This window comes from Ambystoma mexicanum, chromosome 11 (assembly GCF_040938575.1).
Source record: "Ambystoma mexicanum isolate Mex_15411 chromosome 11, UKY_AmexF1_1, whole genome shotgun sequence".
NCBI classification, from domain to species: Eukaryota; Metazoa; Chordata; class Amphibia; order Caudata; family Ambystomatidae; genus Ambystoma; species Ambystoma mexicanum.
This window is the reverse complement of record NC_090934.1, coordinates 1347671797-1347696208: the sequence shown is the minus strand read 5'-3', so window position 1 is coordinate 1347696208 and position 24412 is coordinate 1347671797. Positions and strand designations below refer to the sequence as shown.

The 24412-nt window shown below is 51.0% G+C and overlaps 1 protein-coding gene across 6 annotated transcripts in view; it reads left to right on the top strand.

Moving 5' to 3' along the window:
• NEDD4 (NEDD4 E3 ubiquitin protein ligase) overlaps positions 1–24412 on the top strand; it is a 2630465-nt gene that overhangs the window by 1173112 nt on the left and 1432941 nt on the right. The gene's annotated exons all lie outside the window — the stretch shown is intronic.

Here is a 24412-nt window from a genome sequence, read left to right as displayed (position 1 = left end):
GGCAGCGTCCGTTGCTCAGTTCCGTTTTTCCACGCTTACTCAGTGCCTCAGAATACCGTTGCTCAGTTCTTAGTCAGATTAATCCTATTTACCTCGAGTCATTCGATCCGTACTCGATGGCTTCCTCGTCGGAACCGACAACTCCTCGATCCGGCTTCAAAAAATGCCGAGATTGTGGGAAAAAGATGTTGTTGACTGACCCTCACAGAGTTTGTCTGTGGTGTTTGGGAGCTGAACACCATTGTTCAGAATGCGAGGACTGTATGTCCATGACAGCTAAGGCCCTGAAGGAGCGTAGGGGGAAGCTGGAGAAAGGTAAGACTTTTAAAGCTTCTTCTTCGTCGACGAAGTCGAGACACTCGTCTCCTCGTCACCATTCGCGCTCCAGGTCTCGGAGTGGGTCTCATCACTCCTCGAGATCGAAGCACTCGAAGAGGAGACATCGAAGATCCCCTTCTCCGTCTTCCTCTTCCTCTGTTTCGCCAAAAAGAATCCCTTGCCCCACGAAACATAGTTCCCGGGCTGAATGGGAGGAATTCCGCAAAAATATGATGAGCGTCTTCGAGAAAGCGGCCTCGACCCCCTCGAAGACTGCTGAGAGCGATGCTCTGGTCGAAAGACCCGAAGGTCAAAAACGCTGCGAGTCGCAGTACCCGGCGAAGGAAACCTCTCGAGTGCGTCTCGAACCCTCCAGTAGGATTATGACCTCCAAACCTTCCTCGAAGATTCCGTCGATGCCGTCGACGAGGGTTCCGTCGACGCCGAGGTCGATGTCTTCGACGCCGTTGTCGAAGGGACCTTCGACACACGGGTCTGTCGACTCGACGCCAGCTTCGACACCGGCGTCGACGCCAAGAAAAGTCACGGTTACGACACACCCAGTGACTATCCCCAGGTCCTCGACGTCGATGGCTTGGAGATTGTCGAGTAGAATTCCAATTCTGTCGAGGTCTTCGAGGCCTCCGCCTTTGTTTTCGACGCCACGCTCGAAGCCTTCGACGTCGACGACATCGACGTTTTCGAGACCGATAATGACAAGTTCGGCACCCTCTGCCTTGGAAATGGGATTTACTCCTTTTATGAGTTCAGAACAATTGAGAACTAGGTCCTCAATTTTGGAAGAGGGTGAATTGTCTGAACAGGAAGACACATTTGAGTTGCAGGGACCTGTAACCCCAATTAGAGATGAATTTTCCTCTGAAGAACGTAGGTTAAAGGATCTTCATGATTCCTTACATGAGGCAAGTGGGTTAGACACTTCCCCTGAGGTGGAGTTTGCTAGGCCAGACCCGGGGGAGCATGCTGAAACCCCCTATAGAGCCTTAATGGCCAGGATCAGAGTTCATGGGGTGGTCTGCACCTTCACAATCTTTCCAACAAGATGACCTCACGGATATTCTTGACAAAGGCCCACAGGAGGATCCTGTGGTGCCTTTTCATAAAGCTCTTCAGAGGAAGATCATGACAAACTGGGAAACCCCAGATGTAGTACCAGCAGTAAATAAAAAACAGTCTACAAAGTATAGGGTATCTTCTACAGACCCGGAGTTTTTGTCTAAACACCCATCCCCAGAAAGTCTGGTGGTACAGGCAGCATCCTCTACCGATGTCAAGACGGCTTATCCTACCGTCCCAAAGGACAGGGACGATAAAAAATATGATGCTATGGCAAAGAAAGTCTTTTCAGCATGTAGCATGGCGTTAAAATCTGTTAATGCTACTTGCACCCTTGCTAGGTTCAGCCATACACTTTGGGAGTGTGCTTCTACAGCGGCTGACTGCATCCTGGAGGGAGAAGAAAGGGATGCGTTCCTGAATATTATACAGGACGGTAAAGACGCTATGTGCGATTCCCTCCAGACAGGCATTGATTCGGCTGACAGTATCAGCAGAGCAATGGCGGCAAGTACATCAACCAGGAGATTCGCTTGGTTGAGAAAGTCTGGTTTTGCCCCAGATGTGCAAGCCAGGCTCTTGAACATGCCATTCCATGGCTCTTCTTTGTTCGGGAAAAAGGCGGATGACAGTTCAGAGAAACTGCAAACTTCAAAAGCAGCAGCAAAATCCCTAGGAGCTGCAATCCGTCAGACTCCTTTTCGTCCCACAGGAACCTCTGCGAGGGGCAAGTCCTTTCGCTTCTACTCCGTATTCGGAAGAGGTGGAGGACGACCAGCTCAAAGGGGACAAAGAAGAACTACCCGAGGTGGACGGGGTAGATATTCAAAAGCCGCAGCAACAGCAGGTGCCTCTTTACCATCGGCATCTGCATCAGCCGCCCCAAAACCACTCTGAGGACTTCCCTCACAGGACACCTGTAGGAGGCAGGTTGACTCAACATCTGGCGGTATGGCAGGCTATCACGTCAGATGCTTGGGCATTGGAAACAGTTGCCCAAGGTTACTGCCTGCCTTTCCTACGTATACCTCAGAGTCATCCACCGGGGATCAGCTCTCAGAAAGCTCCAGATCCGCTCCTCTTGCAGGAAATTTTAGACCTGCTAGAGAAAGGTGCCATAGAACCGGTACCTGTAGCGGAGAGGAACAAGGGCTGGTACTCCCCTTACTTTCTCATTCCAAAGAAAGACGGAGGACTGAGACCCATCTTGGACTTGCGAGAATTGAACAAATTCCTCAGAAAAGACAAATTCAAGATGCTCACTCTTTCTCAGATCCTCCAGGCCCTTCAGTTCCAGGACTGGTTGGTATCTCTGGACCTTCAGGACGCTTATTTCCATGTGCCTATCCATCTCAAACACAGGAAATACCTGAGGTTCGCAATTGGCAACTCTCACTATCAATTTCGAGTGCTGCCATTTGGGCTGACCTCCGCCCCGAGGGTCTTCACCAAGTTAATGTCGGTAGTGGCTGCAAGTCTAAGGAGGGAAGGGATTCACGTCTACCCCTACCTGGACGATTGGTTGATCAGGGCTGTTTCTCCGGAACAAGCTCAGATCCAGCTAAATCACGTGTGCCACTTCCTTCACAGACTGGGCTTCTCCCTCAATTTAAAGAAGTCACAAATGATACCATCGCAGAGACTCCAGTTCATAGGAGCGATCCTGGACACTTCCCTGGGAAAAGCCTCGCCACCAGAGGTGAGGGCTCAAGATATTCTACAGATGGTTACCAAGTTCCAACATGCCCAACGTCTCCCAGCCTTCGACTTTTTGAGGTTGCTAGGCCTCATGGCATCCTGCATTTTCCTAGTGCCAGAGGCTCGCCTGAGAATGAGATCCCTCCAGTGGGCACTGAGGACTCAGTGGTCACAATTCTCAGGGAGAATGACAGATCTTCTTCAGGTTCCCGGCAGGGTGGCTCGAGACCTTCAGTGGTGGGCCTGTCAGGAGAACATTCTGAAAGGAGAACAGTTTTGGCAACCCTGGCCGGAGATAACAGTAGTCACGGATGCCTCACTCACGGGGTGGGGAGCCCACGCCAACGACTTCACCATCAGCGGTCGTTGGTCTCCATCGGAGTCCAGACTACACATCAACCTGTTAGAGCTGAGAGCCATCAGACTTGCGCTGAAGGCGTTCCTGCCAGCTGTACAAGGGAAGAACGTCCTGATAATGACAGACAACACGGTGGCCATGCATTACCTCAACAAAAGAGGAGGCGTAGGATCACTACCCCTGTGCAGAGAGGCGATGCAGCTCTGGTTTTGGGCAATCCAAGAAGGAATTTCTCTATCGGCAGTTCACCTAGCCGGAGAGAAGAACTTGACAGCGGACGCTCTGAGCAGGCAGAACACAGTCTCCCACGAGTGGGAGCTAGCTCAGGAAGTCCTTCAAGAGATCTTTGCCCTTTGGGGAACCCCTCAGGTAGATCTGTTCGCCACCAGCCTAAACAGGAAATGCGACCTGTTCTGCTCAAGGGAATTTCCCCTGAGAGGAGCTCTGGGAGACGCGTTCATAGTGGACTGGGAGTTTCCGCTTCTGTACGCGTTCCCACCGGTCCCTGTCATTCCTCAAATGATCAGGAGGTTGAGAAGATTCCGGCGAACCATGATCCTAATTGCCCCGGATTGGGCCAGGAGAACGTGGTACCCGGACCTTCTAGACTTGTCCATCTGCCCTCCAATTCGACTTCCACTCAGAGAGAACCTACTCTCACAGAAGGGAGGTCAGGTTCTCCATCCAGACATCAAAACCCTCAACCTTCACGCTTGGCTTCTGAAAGGCTGAGGTACAAGGATTGGGACCTCCCTGATGATGTTATGGAGGTGTTGCTTTCGGCAAGGAGGCCAGCAACAAAGTCTTTATACCGCTGCCGTTGGAACAGATTTTGCAGCTGGTGTAGAGAACAGAATATCGACCCTTTTTCATGTGGTACACCAATGGTTTTGTCCTTCCTACTATATTTGGCAAATTCAGGCCTTCAAGTTGGCACCATTAAGGGCTATCTCGCAGCGCTATCCATCTTTAAGCGTACTGCGGAAGAACCATCCTATTTCAAATTACCCTTGGTAATACAGTTTCTAAAGGGGTTAACCAATGTTTATCCCCCAAGACCATTCCAAGTTCCCCTATGGGATTTAAACTTAGTACTAACTTTCCTGATGGGTACACCTTTCGAACCTCTCCATTTTTGTTCGTTAAGATTCCTTACCCTTAAAACTGTTTTATTAACAGCACTTACATCTGCTAGAAGGGTGAGCGAATTACAAGCTCTTTCTTGTAAACCCCCTCACACAATATTTCACAAAGACAAAGTTGTCCTGCAAGTGAAACCTAATTTCCTCCCAAAGGTGGTTTCTGAATTCCATATCACTCAGAAGATTATCCTACCATCTTTCTATCCTCCTCCTCACCTGGGGAAAGAGGAAGAGAGGTTACACAGGCTAGACCCTAGGAGGGCTTTAAGTTTTTACATCAGTAGACTAGCCAGGATAAGACAGGCAGACCAGCTGTTTGTAGGTTACGCAGGTCACAAGCTGGGGTTACCAATAACTAAGCAGACCATTTCCAGATGGATCATTCTAGCCATTCTGGAAAGTTATAAACTGGCAGGGAAAGAGCCCCCTCAAAACCTTAGGGCTCATTCGACCAGAGGTATTGCAGCTTCATCGGCCCTCAAAAGAGGCGTGCCGGTTAAAGACATATGTGCGGCCGCTGCATGGTCGTCTGTCCATACCTTTACACGTTTTTACAATTTGGATTCCTCCTCCAGTCAAGAGACTAGGTTTGGAAGGGCTGTACTGCATTCTATTCATCAATAGAAGACAGCGTGAAGTCAGTACTCCCTCCTCCGATAATAGAATACTGCTATGGGAGCCTCTCTAAGATGAGGAATACGTCGGAGGACACAATCCCTTCGAAGAACAAGTTACTTCTTACCTTGTAACGTTCTTTCGACGGGATGTTCCTCCGACGTATTCCTCATCGACCCTCCCATCCATCCCCGCAGTTCTACTTCACTTGTTGTTGCAGCTTACGCTCCTTCAGGGTGATTAGTTTAGTCCAGAAAGTATTATTGTGGGCTACAAAACGGAACTGAGCAACGGACGCTGCGCGCGGCCTTTATAGGCAGGATGACGTCGACGTTGATACGGCGGCTGTCGAGGGACATCGACTCGGAGGATGTCGACGCGCAGCGCCCTCTAGAGAGAAAAAATGTTCCGAGGCCAGCAGAGCTGGAAGGAGATATCTAAGATGAGGAATACGTCGGGGGAACATCCCGTCGAAAGAACGTTACAAGGTAAGAAGTAACTTGTTCTTCTTTGTCGTGCATGTCTAACTAAGGTCAGTGTACTTAGATACAACTCACACCTTCCTCTTAAGATCAGCCTGACTGCTCTGCCACTCTACCAACGTCCTGAGTTAGTACAGATTGACACTAAGAGTTGGAGAGCTATAAACCACTGGGATAGCTTACTAAAGTCTTACTACGTTTAGTACTTTAGGAAAACTCCCCTAACTACCATGCCACCGATTCGGCCTTGTGGTCTACTAATTCTCAAGCTTGTCCCACTGGAATGGCAGTTGCAAACTCTTCCCTTGGTCGTGCACGATTTTTTCACACCAGCCTCTTCCCTTTATTCCATCATTTAAATAACGTAGAAGAACTTGGTGCAAATGCCTTTGAATTATGAAGAGCAAGACATTGTGTTGTGTCGATTTATATATTTTCCATGCTTATCTAAATATCTGAAAGTTATGGCTTCCATAATACAATAAGATTAATGCAGCAGGTGCATCAACTTATTTTTATTTATTTGTTTTCCTTTATTTGTTTTGGTTTATATACACCTTTACAAACAGAATATATAATAAAACAACAATTTAATAATTCCATAAAATACAGAAAAAGAAGACAAAATACATTCATAATATATACTTCCACATAAAACAAAGCTCCCCTAGGGCAAAATTTCTTTCGCACACCCAAATTGATCATTAACTTTGTGTAGAGTTCATAAAAAATACATAAAAGCTGTACACTAAAAAATCTATTCAAGTGCACAAGCATTTTTAAGAAAAGCAGCGATTCTCATTTTAAGCACCATTGATCTTCCATGGAGCATTTCATACCACAACATTTCACAATTTACTTTTGATTTATCACTTACAAATTGTTTGAAATATTCTATTCTTTTTGACATTCATTTCGGGCACTTTAGTACAAGATGATATAGGGTTTCCTTTTCACCATCAATACAGAAATGCCTACAAAATGTATATTCATCCAATATGGGATAACAAATGTTTCTAATTTCCTGAGTATTAAAGACATTTGATCTAAATCTCTTTAGGAAATTCTTAATTGATTGGTCAGGATATTTCAAAATGTACATTTCTGGTTCAGGGTACCACTTCCAAAGGGACACAGGCTGTGAATATAAGCTTGAATCATATGCTATAGATACATCTAGCTTCCATTTATGTAGATTAATCCTATCCAATTCAAAAGACATGAGGTGGATTCACTGTATATATTCATAAAATGTTTAGTCCAATCATCTGCACTAATTGGGTTCAGTTTTTCCGGTGCTGTTTGTTAGAGACCAAAAAGATCTCAAATTCATATTCGTACTTACCTCTCCCCACCCGCTCCTTTTCATCTTACGCTTTCTCCCATTCTCTAACTACTTCATTTTAATTCCCGTGTCCTGTCTCCCTCATCTTCCCTTTCCTCCCCCTTCCTTCCTTGTTTGACCAATGTAAATTGCCCTACATACTGTTTGGTTGGCTTGTTTCATGTTTGTAATTTGCTTCAATTTTTATTTCATCATATTCTATGTATTATTGTTCTAATGTAAAGTGCTTTGGTGTAAAGCGCTATATAAATAAAATAAATACAATTACAAAATATGAGACTGGAAGCGAACTACCTACGCTTCCGTAGACAATTGAAAACACACATCTTCAGTTAAAACCCACTCATCAATAGTCCGTTAAAATGTCACTTTGAGTCTGTGTGTCCCGTATGCTGTCCTTGTCCAATTTTTGTTTGTCCTTCTGTTCTAGTCACTGCGCCCGAAGCTTGCAAGCTACCGGCGCATTACAAACAAACAAATAAATAAAATACAAATAAATACGAGCTTCAAGAAGGTTTTTCCCTCAGAGGACAAGATTACGGCCCTCAAGAGGGCCACAACACATTTCCTTTCCAGAGCAGTGACCCTGGCCTGGTGGTACCAACACCTACTGGGTATCATGGCAGTGGACTTCCTAGCTGTGCCACAGACTGGACTCCGGATGAGGAGACTACAGCTGTACTTCGCAGCCTCATGGAATCAGGAGAGGGGCTCCCAAATGGAGCTGGTCAGCATACCCCCTTCTCCTCACTCGGACCTCACGTGGTGGTCCAAGGGCAGCAACCTGCGGATGGGCATTCCCTTCCAGCAGCCGTCACCGCAGGCCATCATCACTACAGACTCCTCCCTAGAGTGCTGGAGAGCCACTCTGGACAGCCACACCGTGCACAGAGTCTCACCCGGCAGAAGCAGGAGTCACATATCAACTGACTGGAGCCAAGGGCCATTTGGTTAGCCCTCCGAGCTTTCCTTCCGCTCATTGGGGGCAAGACCGTCCTTATCCAGACCGTCAACTCCACCAGCATGTACTATGTCAACAAGCAGGGGGGTTCCAGGTCCCCTCCGCTGTGCAGCCTAGCGGTCAGCATGTGGGAATGGGCCCTGGAAAACATCTACCTCATGGCCGTCCACCACCGAGGGGATGCCAACTTGGAAGCGAACAGGCTCAGCAGGCTGGGAGTGTAAAATTGCGAATGGCAGTTGAACAATCAGGTGCTGCAGGTGGTCTTCAACACTTGGGGCCACCCTCAGGTGGATCTATTTGCCTCCTGGAAGAACAGAAAGTGCCATCAGTTTGCATCCTGGCAGGGGCTGGGCCCTGGCACCCTGGGAGACGCATTGCAGATTCAATGGGAAGGCATTACATCATATGCCTTTCCTCCCACACTCCTGATCCCCAGGGTATCCCGCAAGATGAAGGAAGCTTCTCACCTTAGCATTATCTTGATAGCTCCCTGGTGGCCAGTGAGACCTTGGTTGTCCGAACTGTTCAGTCTCATGGACAGGCCACCCGTTCACCTTCCGCTGGGCCCGGCACCTCTCCTGTCTCATCAGGGGGGCAGGTCCACCACCCCGGACCTCAGAAGTTAGCCCTCATAGCCTGGTTCCTGAGCAGATCACCCTCAAGCACCTGAGCTTATCACGGGCTAACCTGTAGATCATTCAGGGCACCAGGAGCAAGGCTAAGAGGAGCCAATATAAGAGTAAATGGAGCAGGTTCTGTCACTGGTCGGTTTCTAAGGAGATTGCCCCCCTTGCGTGCACGCTGGACAACATGCTCTCCTTCTCGCTGCACCTCGCGCACTCAGGCGGACACATGTTGCACCTACTTGGCAGCCATACGGGCCTACAGGAATTCAGAGGAGGAGGTCTTCTCCTCCAACCTGATTGTCAAGAAACATCTGGCGGGATTGTCCATGCTTTACCTGCCCATCAAGCAGCCACCCCCCGTGTGGGACCTCAATGTGGTGCTGGGCACACAAAGCATTTGAGCCGATGGCATCCGCGGACATCAGGCTGGGCACCATTAAGACTGCTTGCTGGTGGGACTTACCTCCGCTCGCAAAGTTAGCGAGATACATGTTCTGGCGGCCTCAGAACCCTACACAACTTTCCACGGGGACAAGGTAATCCTGCGGACTCACCCAGCGTTCCTACTAAGGTGCCGTCCGCCTGTCATCTAAACGAGGAAATAGTCTTGCCTATGTTCTTCGCTGACCCCAAGGACGAAACTCAGAGTCTTGCACTATCTGGATGTCAGACACACTCTGAACAGGACCAAGGGCTTCTGCAAGTCCGATGCACTTTTTGTCACCTTCGGAGGCCCCAGACCTGGTAATCAGGCATCCAAGGCTTCTCTATTGCACGGTGGATGGTTGCGGCCATCAAAGAGGCCTTTGAGGGGCAGCAAAAGCCACTGCCAGCCAACATGCACGCTCACGCGGTCAGAGCCAAGGCCACGGCCATTGCCGTCCAGCGACAGGTCCCATGGCAAGTCATAAGCAGGGCGGCTACCTGGGCCACCCCTTCGGCTTTCTGTAAGCTTTACTGTTTGGACGCCGACTCTGAATCAGACACGGCCTTCGGACAGGTGGTTCTAAGGAACTTATTTGCTTAAGGAGAGTCTCCTCTCCACCCTTGGGCTACATTCAGTTGTGATCGCTGTTCGGGAGAATTTTTCATAAATGTGCTAATTCCCTTCACCTTAGAGAACCCCAGCAACTTTGCTGTTTTTTGAGGACTTGATTTGTTTTCCTGGAAAGACTGTGAGCCTTTTTCCCCACTCTTTCATGTGTTTTGATGTGCGTTTTACACTTGTGTTCTTTGATTATGGAGTTCTAGAGAATTCCATAGGCATTTCATACGTGTTACACAGCACCCTCAGTACGGTGACACAGGGATGTCTTTTAGACTTCCCAAAGGTGTAAATACCTTCTCTGGGATAAACTACTGTTTCCCAGAGAATGTAACGTGAAATTGACTTAACTAGTCTTTTCCAAATTCCTAGACCAGCACACACCATCTTACAATGGAGTGCTGGAGGGGTTAAATAGTATCCCCTGTGTCTAAATACTCATGTAGCAGTCAAATGCTACCCTTTCCTATTGAAAAGGCTGGTGGCAGTGGTTTTACAACGAACTACCATGATTTGTCCTGACCCCGAACACCGGTAGCTACAAATCACGGGAGCCATGTTTTTCAAGATGGCGCCTTAAGCCCCTTTGTTTAAACAGGTCCCGGCATTCTTTTTTCGCCTTTTCTTTTTGAAAAGGACCTTCTAGCTTGTGACCCAACATATGATTCTTTTTCGCCTAACCTACTTCTGAGAAATTTTGCAAAAACTTTACTGTTTGATACCAGGACTGGCCTTTCCTATCCAGAACACTAGCCCATTGACTTTGGTCTGGCCTATTGACTTGAATTGAACTCATCTGGTGAACTGAAACTATTTGCACTGTCTAACAAGTATGTGATCTCTTCTACTTACCTTGTCCCTTTTGCTCACTTCTAAGTAACTGAACTGCCATTTGGCTTCTATTTCAGGGGAGCTCAAACTGTCTAAAAGTCTTGAAGTTTTGTATTGAAATGTACTGGTATATAATATTAAGTTGTCTTCTTCTAGTGAAATGTTTTCTAATGATTTTGTAATAAATTAAAAAGTGTTTTACCAAGAAACCTTGAATATAAGTGTTTACTTGAACCACTGTGATTGAAGTCCTCTGTGTAACTACTTGTACTGCTCACATTCACTCTTGAGATAAGCCTGGCTGCTCAGCTCGCTACCAAAAACTGTGTGGTACAGGGCTAACACCTGAAGTCCTAATTGTGTGTAGTGGTCGCAGAGGGTAGTGCATGCAATTCTGCCTAACAATCGCCCATGCAGTATGGAGGAAAGGGGATGGGACGTAAGAATAATTCTCCAGCATGGGGTCTGGCATGGATTCACATGCTCATGAATATTCCCCGTCGTCAGGCCGGGAATCCTCGGTATAGAAAAAATCAGTATCAGTTTCGTTTCTGATCTGTCTTTCTCAGTAGTAACCAATCACTGGTATTTGGGTCATACTGCCCCCAGCCAATGACTGCCCTCTCCCCAAGCCCCACCCCTGGCAGCCATCCTCAGATTTTTACCGCATGTTCAAGTGTTGGGAGTCCTCGTGCTTAGCTCTCGAGCTTTTGCTGCGTTGTCGCGATATTTTCAGGAGATTTTCTCATATTTTCGGTTAAAAGAGCCTCAAGCTCCACCGTTTCTACTTCCGATCAACGGGGATCCGTTTCGGAGTTTTCTACGCCCCTCAAGGGTGAAGATTTCGTCGAGTTACGCTTTTGGAGGATTTCATAAGTTCCGAGGCCTACCCCGGACATGGCCCAGGAGAAAGGGTGCTCGCCCGGGAAGCTATTCAGGACCTGCCCTGGATGCCAGCTTCAGAACATTTTCAAGGAGGACGAGCATTCGTTATGCCTCTACTGTCTCCATGAGGACAAGACGCACAAGGAAAAGGACTGCGCGTTTTGTGGAAACATGTCGGAGCGGACCATGAAGGATCGCCACCTCCGTCTCGCCAACTGGCTGGAAGGTAAGAGCCCGCCAGGTGAGAAGAAGAAGAAGAAGTCTGAGTGGTCTTCTAAGTCCTGTGAGGGTGCTCCGGCGACGGGGGCCCAACAAAAGGCTAAGGACCGCAAGTCCGCGGGCACCGGGAGCGCCGAACGGTCGGGCTCCTTGACTGCCAGGCAGGGAGCACCCTCCCCGGTGCCATCAACCACGAGCCAACGCTCTGGCTCGGGTAAGAGGAAGTCCGAGAACCCGGCGAAGCTTCTGGAGAGGCCCCGGTCGATCTCGAAGACTCCGGCAGAGGGGGAGCGAGGCTCGGACCCTCCGCCGAAGGTGAAGGCCCCGGGCGTACAGAAGGTGACGTTGGCCGTGATTCACCCTGCTGGGACCTCGATTGAGGATGTTGCCGCGGCCCTGGCTCAGCCTTTGGAGGCTACACCAGTGGAGGCGCCCTCAGGTACCAGAGTCTCCCTGCCACCGCGGAGGGAGTCGTCTTTCAGGCCCATCGAGAAGACCCCCACGAAGTCCTTGTTGGAAAAGGGGGGGGGGGGGTGGCCGTCGTGGATACGGACACGACCTCTGAAGAGGAGCTCATCCAAGTCGTGGAAGAGACCCAGCCCATCGGGAGGGATCCCGACGAGGGCGAAGACGAGGGCGACGGTGACGCAGACGAGGCTCCTCAAGAGCCCTCGCGCCCGTCGTTTCCGGTGCCGCAGGACACCTCGGCGGCCATTTTGTCAGCCGGCCGACTGCAGAGAGGTTCTTGCAAAGGCCAGGGCATTATTCACATGCTCATGAATATTCCCATTCGTCAGGCTGGGAATCCTCTGTAAAGAAAAAAAAACAGTTTCAGTTTCGTTTCTGAACTGTCTTTCTCCTAATAACCAATCACTGGTCTCTGGGTCAAACTGCCCCCAGCCAATGACTGCCCTCTACCTAAGCCCCTCTTCTGGCAGCCATCTTCAGATTTATACTGCACGTTCAAGTGTTGGGAGTCCTCGTGCTATAGCTCTCGAGCTTTTACTGCGTTTTGCGATATTTCAAAGAGTTAAACCTCATTTTTTCAGTCAATCGAGCCTCAAGCTCCACCGTTTCTACTTCCGATCAACGGGGACCCGTTTCGGAATTTTCTACATCCCTCAAGGGCAAAGTTTTCGTCGAGTACCGCTTGTTGGAGGATTCCAGAAGATTCTTTGAGACCTATCCCGCGTGGACATGGCCCAGGAAAAAAGGAGCATGACACCCAGAATCAAGCTGTTCAGGAGCTGCCCAGGATGCGGATTACAGAATGTCTTCTGGGGGACAAGCATTCTAGATGCCTCTACTGCCTTCACAAAGACAAAACACACGTGGAGAAGGACTGTGCGTTTTGCAAGAACATGTCGGAACGGACCATGAAGGACTGGCGGATCCGCCTCACCAACTGGCTGGAGGGAAAGAGCCCAGCAGCAGGTGAGAAGAAGAGGTCTGAGCGGTCTTCTTAGACCTTTGAGGGCGCTCCAGCGACGGGGGCCCAAAAAAAGGCAAAGCACTGCGAGTCTGCCGGCACCAAACGGTCAGGCTCCTCGGCTGCCAGGCAGGGCGCACTTTCACCGATGCCATCAACCACGAGCCAACGCTCTGGCTCGGGGAAAAAGAAGTCAGAGAACCTGGGTAAGCTTTGGGAGAAGTCCCGGTCGATCCTGATGGAGAAAGCCGAGGGGGAGCGAGGCGGCGACCCTCCCCCGAAGGTGAAGGCCTCCAGCATGTCCAAAGTCATCAAGGCTTTGATTCACCCGGCTAAGGCCTCTATCGAGGGAGTCGTGGCGGTCATGGTGAAGCCTGAGGCGACGACCTCGGGGCCGAGAGTTTCCCTGCCACCGCGGAGGGAATCCTCTTTTCAGTCCATCGATAAGACCCCTGTGAAAACCCCGGTGGAAAAAGAGGGGGGTGGGGGCCCGGTGCCCATCACGGACACGGATACAGCCTCTGAAGAGGAGCTGGCTGAAGTTGTGAAGATCCTGGACAAGGGGTCCGAGGAAGTCTGCTCCCATGGGAGGGATCCCGACGAGGCAGACGAAGAAAGCGACGGTGATGTAACGCTCACCTGGTTCCCATGGGGGCGCTGGTCTAGTCTGGATTGCTGTGGCCTCTTCTAGCGTGATGCGCAGGACCCGGAACTACGATTGGACAGGACCTCCAAATCGTGCTTGCCTGGCCCGTGGGAATATCCTTCTGCAGATGAGAAAGGGGATTAACAGTCTGCAGAATAGTGTGCTAGCTCCCCCCTCTCCCCCTTCGTTCCTCTCTAACTTCCTCCAAACCCCGGTTTAAGCTCACCTTATGGTTTGGAAGGATGAACTCTCCATCCTGCTTCTGGTGCAGGGGCGCGCGTTCGTCCAGTTACTTCACTGGTTTTCAGAATGGCGCTGGCAAAATCCACTTGACTTTCCTGAGCGATGCGCCGTAAGTATGAAAGTTCAAAGTTCAAGTGAGGCCCCCTTTATGTTGTCTTTCTAACCTGTGATCTGTCCTTTATTTCAGGTGCAGAATGAAGGCGATGCGTCGAGGGGTTAAACTGCCGAGGTGAGTAGTGATGAGGGCGATCCCTCTAATTGTCCTCATCATTCCCCAGAAATGTCTCTTGTCCTTTCCCCATAGGGGCCGGGGTATGGTACCTGCCAACGGGGCGGCGCCGACCCGAAATGTGGAAGAAAAGCAGGTAAGTATTATGGCTGTTAATCAGGCTTTCCTTCTGTGTTCCTTCTGCTCACCTTTTGTTTCTTCCTCTCTCCCCTAGGTGCAGAGATGTGGCGTCCGATGCTGACAGCCGCGATGGAGCCGGGGAGATGTCTCGTGGACAGGTGAGTGAAGCGTGGCGCTGCAGCGAGCAACGCAATGCTTTTAAATGGAAGTCTTTCTTCAGGGATGCTGGCGAGAAGATTCCGGATGCAGGTAAGAAGTTTGAAATAGTCCTTGGTTTTCACCTTTCTCTTCCTTCCTTGCAGGTCTTCCAGGTTCGAGGCGGGCGTGGCTGGAGTCCAGGAGCAGGAGCAGACACGGTGAGCGTTAAGCTGCAGGAAGCAGAACAACGCGAAGCATGAGCTGCTGTCTGGGCGTGGCTTAAATAGCCACCAAAGAAGTCACAGGTATGTATCCTTCCCCAACTAGGTATGTATCCTTCCCTGGCCACGCCCGAGTGAAAAAATAGTCCCTATGAAAAAATAGTCCCTTTCAGGTCTCAGGGAGGCCTGAAGCGTGCAGCATGGTCTGCATCAGGTAAGTGCACAAAACACCTCCCTTTATGAGCCTGGCGCCAAAGGCGCCAGGACTGAGTCCAAAGAGCCCCTTTAAAGGGCCGCTGGGCTTTTACCCGAGGGCATGATGCCTGCTTCCGGGGGTGCTGGGCCTGGCCTGGTGCTCCGGGGGTAGGCATCATGACGGCACTCCCCCCCAAGGTCGTTCCTTCTGGAGGTTTCGGTTTGTTTGGGAAATTCCGATGGAACCTTTTTACCAGCCGAGGTGCATGTACGTGATCACTGGGTTCCCAAGACATTTCCTGAGGCCCGTACCCTTTCCAATCAATTAGATAGAAAAGTTTTGATTTTGAGATCTTAGAATCCAAAATGTTCTTCACCTCGAATTCAGGCTCCCCATCTATCAGAATCAGTTCTGGTGGCTTTGTTAATCTGGTTCCTGGGTGCACTGGTTTCAAAAGTGACACATGAAAAACGGGGTGAATCCGCATGTTAGCTGGTAGATCGAGCTTGACTGCCACTGGGTTGATTATAGCTTTGATCGAGTAAGGGCCTAAATACCTTGGATTAAAGGTTTGAGGCCCCTTGAGTGATAAGTGTTTGGTAGCCAACCATACTTGATCCCCTATTTGGTATGGAGGCGCCTCTCTTCGATGCAGATCCGCATTCTTTTTGTATTTCCCTTTCGCATGTTGCAAATGTGCAGTTGCATCCTTGAAGGCTTGAGTAATCGTAGAATTGAAAATGGTCCACTGCGGGCATTTCAAGGCTCAGAGGTGAGTCCAAGTCTGAAGTACGGGGGTGATGTCCATATAGGGTATAAAAGGGGCTCTGACCAGTTCCAGAGTGTATCGAATTATTGTATGCATATTCAGCCACCCATAAAATGTCCTTCCAATTACCCTCCCATTGGTGCAACATACATCGTAGATATTGTTCAAGGGTCTGGTTCGTTCTCTACGTCTGACCATCGGTCTGTGGGTGGTGGCTGGTCGAGAGTCTTACGTCGATTTGTGCCAGTTGACAACACTTTTTCCAAAAATGAGAAATAAACTGGCTTCAACGATCGGAGACTAGTATGGACGGGAATCCATGCGAACGGATGATATTTTCGAGGAATTCCTTGGCAAGAACAAAGGCTGAAGGTAATCCTTTCAACGGAATAAAGTGGGCCATTTTGGAAAATATTCACCACGACCAGAATAGTATTGTAACCATTACAAGAGGGCAGGTCCGTGATAAAATCTAGTGACAGGGTGTGCCAAGGTGCTGGTGGAATGTCTAAGGGCTGAAGAAGACTGGCGGGTTTTGTCTTTTGACCTTTGTTTTGGGCACAAACTCCACAGGACATCACGAAAGATTTAATATCCTTTCGCCAGGAAGGCCACCAGAATTGTCGTTTAACCTTTTCCTCTGTTTTGGCAATGCCAGGATGTCCTTCCATCAGGGTATCATGATGACGGGAAATAACCAGTTCTTGCAATTCCTTTTCTGGCAAAAATAAGCGTCCTTGGAAGTAAGGTAAGCCATCCTTGACTGAAAAGTTAGACCCCCTTTTGATCCAATCCTGCAAGGCTGAAGAGTCCAGGAATTGTTTCACTCGTGCTTGAATGTCTTCAAGGGTTTGTAAAGTGGTTATCCCCAAAATTCTTTGTTCGGGAATTATCGGCACAGGTTCTGAGTTTGTGTCTATTTCTTCCATTCTAATTCGGGATAGAGCGTCCGCCTTACCATTCTTATAGCCGGGGCGGTAGGTGATTACAAAATCGAACTCAGCAAAGAACAAAGCCCATCGGAGCTGTCGAGACGATTGAGCCTTGGCAGTTTTTAAATATTGTAAATTTCGGTGATCTGTGATCACGGTGATGGTATGCCGGGTGCCGAGGAGATAATGCCGCCAAGCCTTAAAGGCGGACTTAATGGCAAATAGTTCCTTATCGGTGATCGCATAATTTATCTCCGGCGGCGAGAACTTTCTGTACCAAAATGCTACGGTGTGCAGTTGGTTGGTTTCAGGGTCTCTCTGAGACAGGACAGCTCCCATGGCTAAGCTGGACGCGTCGGTTTCGACTATATATGGGAGATCGGGACGCGGGTGCTTCAAAATAGGTGCAGACGTGAACTTAGCTTTCAACTCCTGAAAGGCCTGTTCGGCTTCCTCGGTCCATTCAAAACGTTTATTTTTTCGCAAGAGTGCAGTGATGGGTTGCACCACACGTGAAAACTCCGGGATAAACCTGCGATAAAAGTTGGCAAAACCAAGCATGCTTTGGACACCTTTCACCGAACTAGGTGATGGCCATTTGAGGATGGCATCCACTTTCCGTGAATCCATTCGGTCCCCTTTAGGTGTCAGGATGAATCCGAGAAACTCAACCTCGGTGGTATGGAAAACACATTTTTCCAGCTTGGCAAACAGTTTGTGCTGGCGCAGTTTCTCTAGGACGGCCCTGACATGCTTTCTGTGATCAGATTCCGAAGAGGAGTACACAAGAATGTCATCGATATACACGACAACACAGACATCGATGAGTTCTCGAAGGACATCGTTCATGAAGAATTGGAAGGCTGCAGGCGCGTTGCACAACCCGAAAGGCATCACCTGGTATTCGAGTAGTCCATATTTTGTACGGAAGGCCGTTTTCCATTCGTCGCCTTCTTTTACTCGTACCAGATGATAAGCCCCCCGGAGATCTAACTTGGTGTATACGCAAGCGTCCTTCACCTGGTCAAGGAGTTCAGGGATCAGAGGCAGAGGGTAACGATTTTTAACAGTTATCTGGTTCAATGCGCGGTAATCGATACAAGTTCTAAGGTCGCCTTCTTTTTTAGGCACGAAGAACAAAGCTGAGGATGCCGGGGACTTTGACGGACGAATGAAACCATTGGCGAGGTATTGATCTAAATATTGTCTCAAATGCAGATTCTCTGGTTCAGTAAGGGCGTAAATCCTGCTACAAGGGGGTTGTGCACCGGGCACCAGATCGATTTGGCAATCGTATGATCTGTGGGGAGGTAACGTGTTGGCCTGTTCCTTTTGGAAGACGTCCTGAAAGTCTTGGTACCCTGGAGGTAGTTGCACGGGGACAGAGGTTACTGATGCTAGATTAATCTTTGGATTTTCTGGGTAGCAGGTTTGTGCACAATCCGGGAAGGTTATTCTCTTCGCTTGCCAATCAATTCGAGGATTATGTGTCTCTAACCAAGGGATTCCGAGAATAAGCTGAAACTGTGGAGCCTTGATTACATCAAACACAACTGCCTCCCGATGGCCATCCGGACCTACAAGTGTCACCTCAGCTGTGGAATGTGTTACCGTTCCAGAGGCAATTTCGGTTTCATCTACTGTGGTGATGACATCTTTGTTGGTTTTAGGACGCAGAGGGAGGTTTATCCTAGAGACCAATTCTCGATCCACATAGTTTCCTATAGCCCCGCTATCGATGTATGCCTTTATAGCATGCAACCGTTTAGGCTGTTCCGGATCTACGAGGACCATTGGCACAATGAAATGTGAGGTCTGAGAGTTAGTTTTCAAGCTCGGCAAGTGGACCCCTACGCTTGCCGGGCGTGGTCGTTTCCCGATAGAGTTTCCATGGATTTTATCAGCGGCTCCTACCACCTTCTTGGGCGGCTTAACCGGGCAATCTCGTAGAAAGTGTCCAGAGGACCCACAATAAAGGCATAATTGCATCTGTCGTCTTCTTTTCCGTTCTTTTTGAGTTAGGGGTCCTTTAACCCCTCCGATTTGCATAGGCTCCGAGCCATCAGCCCCCTTGGGGTTAGCGTGGGTCTTGGCCAACACCCGGGTTTCAAACTTGGACCGATCTGCTTTTCTGTTTTGCAGCCTGTGATCCAATTGGACCACTAAGTCTATATATTCAGTGCATTCTTGGGCGGATTTACAACTTGTGCCGGGACATCTTTAAGTTCTCCGCGTAGACCTCGATAGAATAACGTGATTCTTTTATCCTCTGGCCAACCAGTTTCCACAATTAGTCTATTGAAGGTTGCAATGTAGGATAGAAGGTCTTGATTGCCCTGTCGCAGAGATAGAAGTTCGTAATCCAGAGCCTGTCCCTGGGAGTGTCGAGCAAATAACCTTTCCATGCTTGTTTGAAATCCTTGAAAATCACGAAGAATCGGGTCATCTTGAGTTACCAGTGGGACTGACCAATCGGCAGCACAGCCGCTGAGATATGACAACACAAAGGCTACCTTGGTCTGATCATTAGGGAAGGCCCCAGGTCTGCATAGGAAGTGCAAACGACACTGATTCATGAATACGGCGAATCGTTTGGGGTCCCCAGCAAAGCGTTCAGGTGGGGCCAACGGCATGTTTCCAGGTAGATTAATCTGCACCGGGTTACTGGAAACCACAGGAGCGGGGTTCCCCCCGGAACCGGGTAAAGGAGTTTGTCCAGCTTGACCTTGCAAAAGCTGTCTAGCCAGGTCATCAGCTCTATCCTTTATTACAATCACTTCCCTCCTGAGGGCACTAGTCTCTTGACGAGCGGTGTGTACTTCGGCCCGTAATTCCCCCAGTAATTGGGCCAACTGGTCAGTTTCGGAAGTTTCCATAGCGCCTGGGTGGGAATTTGTAGGAAGGCATTGTGTTCTGTAAAGTCACCTGGTTCCCACGGGGGCGCTGGTCTAGTCTGGATTGCTGTGGCCTCTTCTAGCGTGATGCGCAGGACCCGGAACACCGATTGGACAGGACCTCCAAATCGTGCTTGCCTGGCCCACTTCACTGGTTTTCAGAATGGCGCTGGCAAAATCCACTTGACTTTCCTGAGCGATGCGCCGTAAGTATGAAAGTTCAAAGTTCAAGTGAGGCCCCCTTTATGTTGTCTTTCTAACCTTGATCTGTCCTTTATTTCAGGTGCAGAATGAAGGCGATGCGTCGAGGGGTTCAACTGCCGAGGTGAGTAGTGATGAGGGCGATCCCTCTAATTGTCCTTATCATTCCCCAGAAATGTCTCTTGTCCTTTCCCCATAGGGGCCGGGGTACGGTACCTGCCAACGGGGCGGCGCCGACCCGAAATGTGGAAGAAAAGCAGGTAAGTATTATGGCTGTTAATCAGGCTTTCCTTCTGTGTTCCTTCTGCTCACCTTTTGTTTCTTCCTCTCTCCCCTACGTGCAGAGATGTGGCGTCCGATGCTGACAGCCGCGATGGAGCCGGGAGATGTCTCGAGGACAGGTGAGTGAAGCGTGGCGCTGCAGCGAGCAACGCAATGCTTTTAAATGGAAGTCTTTCTTCAGGGATGCTGGCGAGAAGATTCCGGATGCAGGTAAGAAGTTTGAAATAGTCCTTGGTTTTCACCTTTCTCTTCTCTTCCTTCCTTGCAGGTCTTCCAGGTTCGAGGCGGGCGTGGCTGGAGTCCAGGAGCAGGAGCAGACACGGTGAGCGTTAAGCTGCAGGAAGCAGAACAACGCGAAGCATGAGCTGCTGTCTGGGCGTGGCTTAAATAGCCGCCAAAGAAGTCCCAGGTATGTATCCTTCCCCAACTAGGTATGTATCCTTCCCTGGCCACGCACGAGTGAAAAAATAGTCCCTATGAAAAAATAGTCCCTTTCAGGTCTCAGGGAGGCCTGAAGCGTGCAGCATGGTCTGCATCAGGTAAGTGCACAAAACACCTCCCTTTATGAGCCTGGCGCCTATGGCGCCAGGACTGATGTCCAACATGAGCCTGGCGCCAAAGGCGTCAGGACTGAGTCCAAAGAGCCCCTATAAGGGGCCACTGGGCTTTTGCCCGAGGGCATGATGCCTGCTTCCGGGGTTGCTGGGCCTGGCCTGGTGCTCCGGGGGAAGGCATCATGACAGGTAATGCCGACGAGGTTCCCGTGGAGGCAGAGGATTCCACTCCCCAACTGTCGCGCTCGTCGCAGCCGGTGCCTGGGCCACAGGACAGCTCAGGAGCAGTCTTGATTGCTATCCAGGCCTTGTGCACAGAGATAAGGACAAAATTGCCCTTACCCCCAACGGACGACCCAGCGGAGCCTGGACCGTCGGGAAGCCCTCCAAGCAAGTGGAGGAGAATTCCTCCCCCACTGCCCTTCCAGCCTACGCGGCCCTCAAGGCCTTCATCTCCTTCCCCGGATCCGAGGGATGACACGGGAATGATGGGGACGGATGACGACGGTGCTGACGAGGGGATGGGCCTTCCAACAGAACCCTCCCGGGCTTCCCCGCCCGACGTAGTTGGCTCCTTCCACGCCACGATCGCCAGGGCATCCAAGCTCTTTCAGCTCTGCCCGGTGGAACAGAAGGAAGGAAGGTTTCCTCTATCAATGGCGTGAGGCCAAGAGGAAGACAGTCCTCTCAGTCCCGTTGCTTGACGACATCTGGGACGAGGGGCTGGAGCTCCTGAAGAACCAGTCTACGACCCCTGCCAAGAGAGACCGGTAAGAGAAGAAGTACCGGGTCCCGGATTCCGCCCCCATGTGCCTTAGGGCACAGCCGAACCTGGATTCGGTCATCTCGGCGGCGGCCAAGAAGAAAGCGGTGGGGGCGACGGCTTCAACTTCGACCTCCCCGCCCGACGGCGAAGGGAAGAAATTGGATGCCATGGGACGACGGGTCAACTCGTTGGCGGCCATCGACGATTAAAGCGGACAACGCGCTCGCAATTGTAGCCCGCTAAGACAGGGAGCTGTGATTTAAATCGCTCCTCTGCTGGACTTCCTCCCGGACGACAAGAGGGCTGAGGCCCTGGAGATACTGCACGAAGGCGAGGTGGCATCGGACCACGCCATAACGGTGGCCACGGACATTGCTGACTCCGGCTTCCGCCAGATGGGCAACAGTGTTTGCCTTCGCTGGCGAGGTTGGCTCAAGGCAACCGATTTCCGCCAGGACGTGCAAACCAGAGTTTTGGGCATGCCTTTCGATGGAAACAACCTGTTTGGCAAGACAGTGGACGAGTCACTTCAGGCCATCAAGGCTGACACGGAAACGGCGTGGGCCTTGGGAGTTTTGCAACGACAGCCGCAACTTTGGAACTCCGGAGGCAAGCAAGTTGCCTCCAAAGGATTCGGCGGCGGCTCCTCGACTTACCTCCAGGTGGCCCGCTCCTCGTCGCAGGAGGCCTTCAGAGGACGCGGCAAGTCAGGAGGATGTCGTCGTCAAGGAGGCCAAGGCGACAAGGCCACTACCAAGCAGGACTGAACCGGCCGTAGTGTCGGGCCCCCACCTGAGCACCCCGGTGGGAGGCCGGCTGGCGAAGTTCATCAGCGTTTGGGAGTACATCTCCACCGACTGATGGGTGCTGGATACCCTGGCCCGCGGGCACACTCTCGAGTTTATAAAAAAGTGCCCCCACATTCCTCCCGTGGCCAGGAAGGAAAACCACGTCCCTCAACTGCTGCTGGAAGTAAGGTTGATGCTAAAGAAAAGAGCCATCAAGCTCGTCCCAAAGAGGCTCTGGGGCTCCGGAGTGTTCTCACGATACTTCCTCGTAAGGAAGAAGCCCGGCGGCTGGCGATCTGTCCCTGGACCTTTGTCGCTTAAACAAGTACATCAAGTCTCAGAAGTTCTGGATGGTCACTCTCCAGCACGTGCTGTGACAGCTGGCAGAGGGCAACTTCCTATCGTCGCTGGACTTGGAGGATGCTTACTTCCACATCCCCATTCTAAGAGGACATTGAAAGTTCCTCAGATTGGTAGTCCGAGGACGGCACTACCAGTTCAAGACCCTCCCCTTCGGATTGAAGTCGGCACCCAGGGTATTCACCAAGTGCCTAGCACCAGTAGCGGCTGCGCCTGCAGGGCATCCACGTCTACCCCTACCTGGACGATAGGCTCATCCGACCAAGGACAAGAGAACTCGCCATCGGACACACAGTGAAGACCGTCCAGCTGCTCACGGATCTTGGATTTTCCATCAACTATGCTAAATCCCACTTGGTCCCGTCACAAGTCACGCACTGTTTCTGGGAGCCAGGCTCGACACAGTGGCATGATTGGCCTCTCTGTCGGAGGAAAGGACGAAGGCCATCCTGGGCAAGGTGACGGCCATGGACTTGGCCAGGGTGAGGTCCATCAAGTCCCTTCTCGGCATGATGTCCTTGTGCATCTACCTCATGCGCTTGTGCCGGCTGCGGATGCTTCCACTGCAAGAGTTCCTCGACGCCCGTTGGATGCAAGCAGTGGGCAGCTTTGAAGACAGGATCTTGCTCAACGAGACCTTCCGCCAAGCGATCCAGTGGTGGCTCACCCGCGCACATCTTGCAGCAGGGATGGACTTCCAGACCCCCGCACACCAGGAGACGGTGACGACGGATGCCTCCCTGGAGGGATGGGGAGCGCACACCGGAGATCTCCAAGGCAAGAGGCCTTTGGCTCCCGGAGGAGAAGTCGCTACACATCCACGTCCTGGAGCTCCGAGCCGTGTTCTGGGCCCGCAGGTCGTTCCTTCCGTCCCTCAAGGGCAAGGTGTTGAGGATCTTCACCGACCACACCACCACAATGTTCTACATCCGGAAGCAGGGAGGCACCAGATCCCCCAGCCCTATTCAAGGAGGCCTAAGGGATGTTTCTGGTACCCTTCCACCTGGCAGGAATAAAGAACACCATCGCCGACTCACTCAGAAGGGAGCTACGCTCGTGCCACGAGTGGGAACTGTGACAGGATCAAGTGGATCTGCTATTCCAGCGATGGGGCAACCCCCAGATCGACTTATTTGCGACGGCGACCAACACCAAGTGCTGGAGGTTCGCCAGCAGGTTTCTCCAGCCGGGGAGCATGGGCGATGCCTTCTCATTCCCCTGGGACGGCCTGTTCCTCTGTGTTCCCGCCGTTGCTGCTGCGACTCATCAACCAACTCAGGCGGTCCCGGTGCAGGATGATCCTTGTCGCACTGGCGTGGCCGAGACAGATATGGTTCCCAGACCTTCTGGACATGTCAGCGCCCCCACCCCCCCCCCCAGTCAAACTGCCGACGGACGTGGATCTCCTCTCCAGAGAAGGAGGCACCAATCCTCCACCACGACCCGGGGTCGCTGAACCTGCAGGCCTGGCTCCTGCAGCACTAGAGTTTGGAGAGTACAATATCCCGGCGGACTGCAAGGAGGTGCTTGCAAAGGCCAGGGCGTCCTCAACTCTCAAGTTCTACGGACACAAATGGAAGAGGTTCTCTGTCTGGTGCCGTGCACAGAAGATTAACCCTTTTTCGGATTATGGCCCCTCAAGTGCTGCCGTACTTGCTATCGCTGGCCAAGGCGGGGCTGGCCCATGCCTCCATCAAGATCCATTTGGAGGCTGTCTCCCGCTACACCAGAACTCCGGGGCGCTCATCCCTGTGGTCCCGTCGCCTGGAGAAGGAGTTCATGAAGGGACTGTTTGGATCCTTCCCGCTGGTGAAGGCTCCAGCCCTGGCGTGGGAACTCAACGTGGTGCTGACCAGGCTCATGGCGCTGCCGTTCGATTCTCTGCATTCGGCACCGTTGAAGTTCCTGTCATGGAAAACAGTATTTCTTGTGGCCATCACCTCCGCACGACGAGTGGGAGAGATCCAGGCCCTCTCTTGTAAAGCCCCATACCTGACTTTCCACAAGACGAGGGTGGTGCTGAGGACGCACCCCTCCTT